This window comes from Pipra filicauda, unplaced genomic scaffold (assembly GCF_003945595.2).
Source record: "Pipra filicauda isolate LSUMZ 115617 unplaced genomic scaffold, ASM394559v2 scaffold14_size4853619_pilon, whole genome shotgun sequence".
Lineage (NCBI taxonomy): Eukaryota > Metazoa > Chordata > Aves > Passeriformes > Pipridae > Pipra > Pipra filicauda.
In genome coordinates this window covers 1106613-1115580 of record NW_024103985.1, presented here as the reverse complement: position 1 = coordinate 1115580, position 8968 = coordinate 1106613, and the positions used below count along the sequence as shown (strand labels likewise).

The window sequence follows — 8968 nt, the reverse complement described above, 5'->3', positions numbered from 1 at the left end:
AATAAGAGAAGTTTGAGTGGCAGCTGGGTTCTGGAGTTCATTGGCATTCGCAGTGTCCAGCTATTAGTTCTTATGTTCCATCCTCAAGCTTAGCTTATAAAGATGATACACCCATAAATTATCCAAAGAAGAGGGCGAGACGTGCAGACAGGCGAGATGAAGAGGGAGGAGGATCAGAGATTTTAAGGCCACGACAGAATTCTCTGTCTCGTTTTGTAGCCAGTGTGCATATTTATGATGCATAGATGGGAAAGGCCCACAGAGAAAATACAGCTCACAAATCATCTCTCTCAGCGTGCTACAGAGTTTGTTAAAGTTCACTCATGTCTCCTATGCTTGTACTCCATTAATCATTCTTGCTTCTGAAAACAGGGTAAACTTGTATCCCAAATCTGCATTGAGATCATGTCCATTCCCTCTCACAGCTGTAGCTCTTTCAAGTCTGCCTCAACCTTCCTTCTCACAGGAATGAATAGGAAGATCACAGCTTTTTTAATGGTATGTGTCATCTCCTATAGACAGTGACATACAAACCTCAGTCTCTGGGTGTAAAGGTTCTCCTTAGAGACCTGTTCTCTGTCTCCAAAACAATCTTACGGAATGTTGAAGGGCAGAGAGTTCTTTTCTTTGATCTTAAAATCCTTCGGTAAGAAACACTTGATCTGGGATTAGGTGATTGTAGTATTTTGTCCATCTGCATTTTGACTTACTGTGCAAGTGGAATAAAAGTTGAAAGTGGATATTTTATAATACTTTTATAATTGAATTTTTTTTTAAAGAAACCTTGACTTTCAAATAAGACTTTTACAATTGGTCAGTAAGCCTTTTCCTCTTCTGAATGTTCATACTGGAGAGCAACAAATAGCACATCTGATGCTGGATTTAATAAATCCTAATTTTATACTGATGTACATTTGCAGGCTTTTGTGATGCTATTCCTGACTATAAAACTACCAGTGAGATCAGACTCATACTCATGAAGTTGACTCAAGTTTATGTAAAAATTAGAATAAAGCAGATATCCACTATGTGCTCTTGCAGTTGGGTGCTCCCAAAATCCCTCTGCACTCTGTTCTCATGCAGCACATGTGTTACAACTGAAAGGGAAAACAGCATGAATTAAAAATTAGTCATTTGTTTTTCTCCAACACCTTCTATCCACAAAAACTGAGATTTCTAAACACAATCTAATTAAACCAAATTCTATCCCTGACTCAAACAGATTATATGTGTGGATGTAGAAGTATTGTAGCTCTGCCCACCACTGTAATAAAGCTGTCTCTGAGCTCCACAATCTGTGTTAACCCCCTGAAAGGGATTTTCTTGCATTAGCACAGGGATTTTTTTGGCGTGTTTTATCAGTCCTCTATCAGGGCATTCACAATCAGTCCTGACCTTTCCAGTGGAACAGGTTTCTTGGGGTTACAGACAGTATTCCCTGCTGTTGGCACACAAAAGGATTAGGTTCTTCTCTATCTGGCAGTGGAATTAGTATCTTCAGTAATAAATATTTTGACTATAATATTTGGGTGCTCCAGGTTCAAGAGTCGCTGAGAACCAAATGGAGGCTTAGTCATCATGAAGATAATTAAAGAAAAATGGAGCATATTCATTTCTGTACTAGCTGGGATTTTCCCTTTCTAAATGCTGTGTGATTCTCAACATGGTTTTCTTTCTTTTACTCTGTGTCCTTTTTCTTTCTGTCTTCTTCATTGTACTGGTATTTATAGTTATGAGAGATTATGGTCAAGTCTTTTCCCATTCAACAGCTAAATATGAAAGCCCTGAGAGAATAGAGATGGAACACGAGGATATAATGCCTCCTGATGGAGCTATAGCTATTGCTATAGCATAACATCTTTAAGACAGAAAGCAAATATCTCATAATCCAGTCAAATGTTTTTATTCCTTTAACACATACACATATCTGATGTGTGCTGGATTCCAATGTGAACAGGAAAACACCCTTGCTTTTAATATTCCTTCTTCATTCTGCTGTATTGATTTCATGGTAAGTTGCATAGCATTACCTGCAATTATTTGTCATTTTGCTCTTTAAAAAATCATCTAAAGTCATGGCCAGGGCTGCAAATGAGATGATCACTGGAGTGGAACAACAGTATCCAAGTTACACTGGCTTGTGCTTAAGGGAATTCAACTTGCATATTTACAGCATAGCCCTCAAAATTTCTGCCTGTTTTTGTAGGAGCTGGAGATGCTAAAGATTTTATATAAAGGGGAAAATCACAACTTAAAGGACTGCTTGAGAAATCAGAAACAATTCAGTAAAATTCATGTTAAGTTTTGATCCCAGCGCTGTGAAAATTTGAAAAAAAAAATGGGAGAAATGGTCACAAAATTGTTTGTAAAAATATTTGGAGGAAGAGCAATAAGAGGGATGTGTGAGCTCATAACTCTAAATGGGGATAATTTTCTTCCAAAAAGAAATGGTTTTAGCTTTAAGATAACGATCTTATTTTGATTGAAAGGTACATCCAGACATCATCATAAATCCCACTGCTGAGCCAACCATTAGCAAGGCCACTACTAATTTCAGTATGTGCATCATTGATTCCAATAGAAATTCCCTCTACTCCAAGTCCTTAACTTAGATTTCTTCCTCACTTCTTAGGCAGAACCAGAGAGGTTCCCATAACCCAATTACTGTTAGACAGTGCAGCACAAAATCTGAGTCTATGCAGCTAAATAACATATATTAACATTAGTTAATAAATCAGATTAGTCAGCCACAAACAACAAATATGCAATATAAATGAGAATATTGAAGAGTATACAGGTCAGAACGTAAAGTGCCACTTATCAGATACTAAAATGCATTTTTCAGTGTTTTCATGAGGCCACATAGGGTGATATGTGGGCAGAATCACACTGAACTCCACAGGACTGAAGGAGTGAACCCCATGTAGAGCAGGGAGGAATGTGACCTCAGGTACTCATTCACTGGTAAATCATGACAAAAAGTATTTCATTTGAATTTGTGTTGATAATTTTTATTTAAATTATGCTAATCTTAGCAAATAGCTTTTTAATTTTTAGCAATCAGGTTTAATTAAAACGCAAACGAAAGGTTAGAGGCACTGCCTTCAAGAGACATTCAAAAAAAAAGTATTAAAAGTGGAATTGATCACCTGTCATTGGTCAAACAGCAGAATTTTGAGTGAAATGGGCCGACAAGAGCAGGCAGCAGCTCTCATCTCCCACACGTTCTACCATCTGCAAAAGTTCTATTGAACAAAGGGAAAAAAATGCCTTAAGTTCTAAAATATCTCTGACAACTGGAATCCCTGCTTTTTCATCCTGATGTGGGTTGTAATATTATGGGGTGGGTAAAGCCAAGCTGGGGGAGAGGATCTGAGAGGTACTTCCAGCCAGGGAATGGTCACTGTTTAATGGGTGTAAAGATTTCTGTGCATCTGGGCTTGGGGGTTACTTCTAGATGTCTTAAAGCTGATATCTGTAGCAGGCATTCATGGCATATTGCAGTGCATCAAATTCAGAGAGGGACATGTTTTCCTTAATGCTTTCTTTAACTATTCCAATACTGATAACACATATTAGAGCTCAGAGGGAAATAACCATGTTCATTCTGCCAATTCTGCCACAAGCGTGTTTTAAATTGTAAAAGCTCTTGGCAACAATTCACTTTTTGCATACTTTTAAGGGATAAAATATCTAAACAGTAAAGAAATCTGAGTCATGAGCAGCAGCCATGGAGAATATCAATTGACATAAAGTAACAGTGGCTCGTAAATCCAACCCTTTCCCTCCCTTGCTCTTCCCTTACAATGAATTATGATTGGAAGTGACAGAAAGATGTCCAAATTTGTCAGTCCTAGTCCAGCATCCTTCAGTTCATAAATACATCCTACTACAACCAGTCCCTCCAAGACAGCACATTAAAAGTATTTTTGAGGAAATATTTTAAAAGACTTTTTAATATTATAAAGACTTTTTAAAAGTCAGCAGTGTTCATTTTCCCTACGTGTCTCTGGCATTACACAAGGGATGAATTTGGCCCAGTAATTAAGTACCAAATGTTCTAGTGACCTGCAAACAGTTCAAGACCAATGAAAAACTTGCTTGCTTGAGGCAATAGATGATCTACTGGAGGAAAAAAAATATTTGTCTGGTTCTTTGGGCAGCACTTTGGATCATGTCAGTCCCTTGTGACTGGATTTAGAAAACCAGCTCCCAATGGAAGAGCCTATTCCTACAGAGCACATCAAAGCAAGCCCCCATTTAAGTGGTTTTATGAACTAGCAACATTGAGCTATTCTTTGTATTATTTCCAATAACTTCTATATCTTTGAAATGACACTCACTGATTTTCTGCTGGTGCCAATCAACTGGAAACCCACCTTGTGGAAATGCTTTAGTGCCAAATGAGAGATCATAAAAGGCTGCAGGTACAGCTCCTTGGGCTCTGTGTCACAATTTCATTCCACAGGCATTAATACAGTTCCCTACATTAACAATCAATATTTTATTAGAGCAGTGAGATTCCCCTGCCTTTATACTTTTTTTTTTAATGGGTTGTTGCATTTAATGTGTGTATGAATCTGGCTGTCTGGAGACAGGTAGTGGTCGCTTGGGCGAAGGCAATCACTTCCTAATTTACTAATAACACATAAAGTTTAAGGGGAGAGGTTGGCAACCTCAGATGGAAGATTAAATGAGTGAGACTCACAGAGATTCCTTTAGCTAGAGAAGTTGATTTATAGCATGCAGGAAAATCTTTCTTTTGGAAATGGAATGAGCAGGTGGCTACAATTTATATAAATTAAACCTTGGACTTGTTACTTTGGCTTGAGGTGGGGTTTTTTTTTCCTCTCTTTTTAACAAAGCTACCTGGTGCATAAATAATGTTTGGTTCTTTTTCTAAATGTTGGCTCTGTACAGTTGTTTTTAACCATTGAACCTTTTGGAATCAATTGTAGGATTAATCTAATTGCAGGTTCACTCTTTGCTCCTTATTCTGTGGAGCATAGTGCAAAAGGAAAACTGTGGCCAGGGAGAGAAATCACAGCTTTGCATTCTTGTCTCGTGTCACTTTTCTCAGCCAGTCTCTGCTCTATCATTACAATCAAAATTCTTTATCCTGAAAATTGCGACATGAAATTTTAAAGCTTAAAATAGCACTTCTGTAAGGCAGAGATTAGATTATGCAAAGTGTTAATGCAGCATTAACTGAAGAGTCCCAATTAAATAATTATAAATAGTTACAAGTCTAGCCTTTTCATTTCCAGAACGCTGTAGTTTAAAAGTTTTGCTCTCTCCTTCTTTTCCTCTGTCAATGTTCCTGCCAGTTAAAAAGGACTGAGACCTCTGCAACATTTGATTTTTCTTTTTTTTTTTTTTTTTTTTAAATAGAAGACATAAAATTTAGGTTATAAAACTAACAAGTATTATTTTGAAAGAAAGTGATATCTCTGCCGGAGACATTCAGTGGTTTAGACTTATTTTCAGGGCTGGAAAAGGTGCCTGCTGACACTGTACGGTAAAAGTCTAAGTACAATGGAAATCCTGTGTAGTGAATAGACATGTACAAGGTCAAGACCAGAGTTCTGCAGTTTAGGCACCCAAATAAAATATTTTCAAGACCATGCAATGATCTGGATTTTGAACACTTCTTTAAAACTCTCTGGACATTGCTATTGTGGTCATGAACATGCTTATATACCTAAGTATGCAGGTGTAGGTGTATTCACTGCAGGCATTATTCATAAATCTAAGTTGCATCTCCATGCTCATGCTTCTTTAGGAATTATTGAGGAAATCACAGGAAACAGGACTTTTTTGACAGTCGTTGGAATGGGATCAGAGCAGGCAACCTCTGCATTTTTTCCTGTCCTTGACTGTTGTTTTTCCATGGTCACATTCACCTCTGACTGTTTCTTTTCACCCTGTTCCTCACTCCACTCTACATCAACAGAGTATATGTCCTTTCATTCCAGAACATGTGGGGTTTTTTTCTTTCTCTTGTTTTATGTACTGAAAACACCGGGGGTTTTGACTCTTAGGGAGTGACTGTTGTTGCAGTTCATGGTTAAAATGTGTTTTGGGCAGATTCATAAGTTAAACCCAACTGCTCATATATGACCTTTTCCCAGCTTGTTTCCTTTTTTAATCTATGCAGTAAAATCAGAAAGAAACGGTGAGATTATTTTGTTGATTCATTATACTAATAACCTAATCACAAAAGAGTATTACATGTCAGGTACAGGAATCTACAGCATTTTCACAGGCTAGAAAACTAGTTCAACTGAACAGATAATTCCTTTTTTAAATTCAATGCAAACCAAGTGTGCCTTGAAAGCCTGTTTTATCTTCCTTTGCTCATGGAATTTACCTTTAAGGAACAATGTTCTGAACAATTATAGCACGATCACTTAAAAATATCACCACTGATGGAAAAATATAAACCCCCTAATCTTCTAGTTCTCCCTACTGCTTTTTGGCTGCAGTAGCCTTCCTGTTCTCCCATGGGGAGGCAAAGGGTAGCAGTTGGATACTTTTGGAAATGCACAGCCCACCCTGGGATTCCCCACCTACTAAGGATGTTCGATGTTGACTGTATTCCACCTGGCAGTGATTGTGTCAGGACCATCTTCTGCAGACACACCTTGTTCAGAGAAGCATCAATACTTCAGAAATACCAGCTACAGTGCTTGGAACCCATTGCACCCTGCCCAGCCCTGCTCTGTGTGAGTAGGCAGGGTCTGCATGTCCACACACAACATGGTCAGTGGCCAATGTGTTTGTAAAGGTGCAGTGACAGCTGCCACTGCTGGAGGATGAGGCTCCAGAGAGCTCTGGTCTTCAAGGGATGGTCAATTCTTCAACACTCTCATTTCTCCCTTCTCCTACAAGTGTCTTCATTCACCTTTGATGTGCAGTAGGAAAACCTGTTATATCCTTGCCTAATCTGTGGTGAAGTTAATGTTTCTCAGTGATATGCTCTCCCTACTCTGAAGGAAAAGCAATTTCCCCTCTACACCAGCCAGTTCTGTCTTGAATAGATACAATTAATTCTTTCACTAATCTCGCTAAGCGTTAGGCCAACACTCTCTGCACGAAATCACTTCCCAATTATTTAGCTGGTAACATCATCATCAGAACACCACCCTGCCTGGGGAGTGGGAGGCAATCAACCATTGCACAGCCATTTGAACCCCGACACCGGGTACATGCTCAGCTCCCTGAAGAGGGAAATGCAGTGACTCAGATTGCTGAAATGACAGCTTTTGCACAAGCAGGCCTTTTTATTTTTTTTCCAGTGGTGGCAGATACCAGCTCAACTGATAAACTTGTTACAACCCATTGCATTCCATCAGAAATTCTAGTCAGCTGTAATATCATATTTTCTTTTCTGCAGAGCCAGGAGAATAAAAAATAAACAACAGAATGGGCTGTAATCTGTTTCTCCTCCATAGACATCTAAAGTTATGCTTGAACACTTTTTTGGGGCTGTAGCATGACAAGTTACCTCTGATTCATACCTTGTCATGGCATAAGGTAAGACACTAATTATTTACCTAAGATGTTCCTTGTCTCATAATAATATACTTCACAATTTATTATACTTCTTCCTCTCTAAAATACCATCTTCCCAAGGCCACCTTTTTAAGTGATGTATAAAGATGTGGTTAATCATGAGTCATTATCACAGCCTTAGTACAGCAGGGACAAAAGGAGAGCAATCTGATATCAAAGTGAAGATGGGACAAACCTGAAAACACAATTTGCATTTAGCATTAAGAAATAGGGATATAATTCCAGGTTGGTAGATCAAAGCAGTGGGATAAAGAGCATTTGAACTCTATTAAGGCAATCATACAAGCTGCTGAAACAGTAGCTTGCTGGTGAGACATCTTGCTTAATTGCTGAAATGAAAACTATTTATAAAATGGCCCTATTCCTGGAGGCACAGGTAAAGGAGGACAGCTGTTCTGCATGAGAAAACCTCCCATATTTTGTGTTTTATATGGGTTTCACCTCAGAGATCCTAATGTATATCTTGGTGAAGGCGTTGTCTCAAATAACGTAATTGGAGCACACAAAATTAAATTTTAGGACTCGCCTCCCGATGTTCTAGGTCTGGTAACTTGGCACCTGGGGAGCCAGAGAATACCACTGAGGTATTTATTCACTTGATCTTGGTTGATATTTCAGTGAAGATGGATGAGTGAGTGTGCAACTGCCGTTGTTATTCCTGTGAAACTGTCACAGTTGAACAGTGTAGTTCACCTGTTGCCTTCCCTTCTACCACCTCTGGAAGTGCCTTTGGGGAACACTACAGAGCACAGTTCGACTTTCCAGATAAAGGCATTTAAAATGGCAAAAAGGCCTCCCTCAAGTCTTTACAGTGGCAAAACTGATTAAGCAAATTAAAAAGAAGGAGTGGGAGAAAGGAGGAGACCTTGCTTTGAAAAGCAATGCTGTATTTACTAGTGAGCTAAAATTTGATTGTTATCAAAGTATTAAATTTGGTGCGTTTTTCGGGTTGAATTTGTTTTGTTGGGATATCTTCCCAAATAGAAAATATTTCTCACGTCCTCTTATTAGGAATTGTCTCATTCTTTCCCAAAGCCACTATCCCCAGGGTGACCCCTTTCCCTCATTCTTAAAGATGGATCTCCAAAGGGAAAGCATCTCCTCCCTCAACACGTCTCCCCTTGACAAGGAGCAGTTATGACAAGATAAGAAAGCTCAGGCCTGTCACTTGTCCCTGCTGCAAACCAGTGAGTGCTCATCAACCAGTTAACCTACAGCTGGTGTTTATTTCTGATGACAGTGTTATCTAAGAGATAAGGCTCTGGATTCTCGTTCTGATTCTGGTAGTAAGCCCTGTGTGACATGGGCCTTATCGCTTCCCTTCTCTGCCTGGTTTGGCTTTAACTCTTTTTGGCCACTGAGAAATAAACTGTGGTGGAATGAGGTGGGATTA

The 8968-nt window shown here is 38.9% G+C and overlaps 1 long non-coding RNA gene across 1 annotated transcript; it reads left to right on the top strand.

Moving 5' to 3' along the window:
• Positions 1-425: 425 nt before the first annotated feature.
• LOC120322747 lies at positions 426-8693 on the top strand. The gene is made up of 3 exons (XR_005562635.1): positions 426-498; positions 7397-7536; positions 8651-8693. It is a non-coding gene; the product is annotated as an uncharacterized LOC120322747 (long non-coding RNA).
• Positions 8694-8968: the final 275 nt, after the last annotated feature.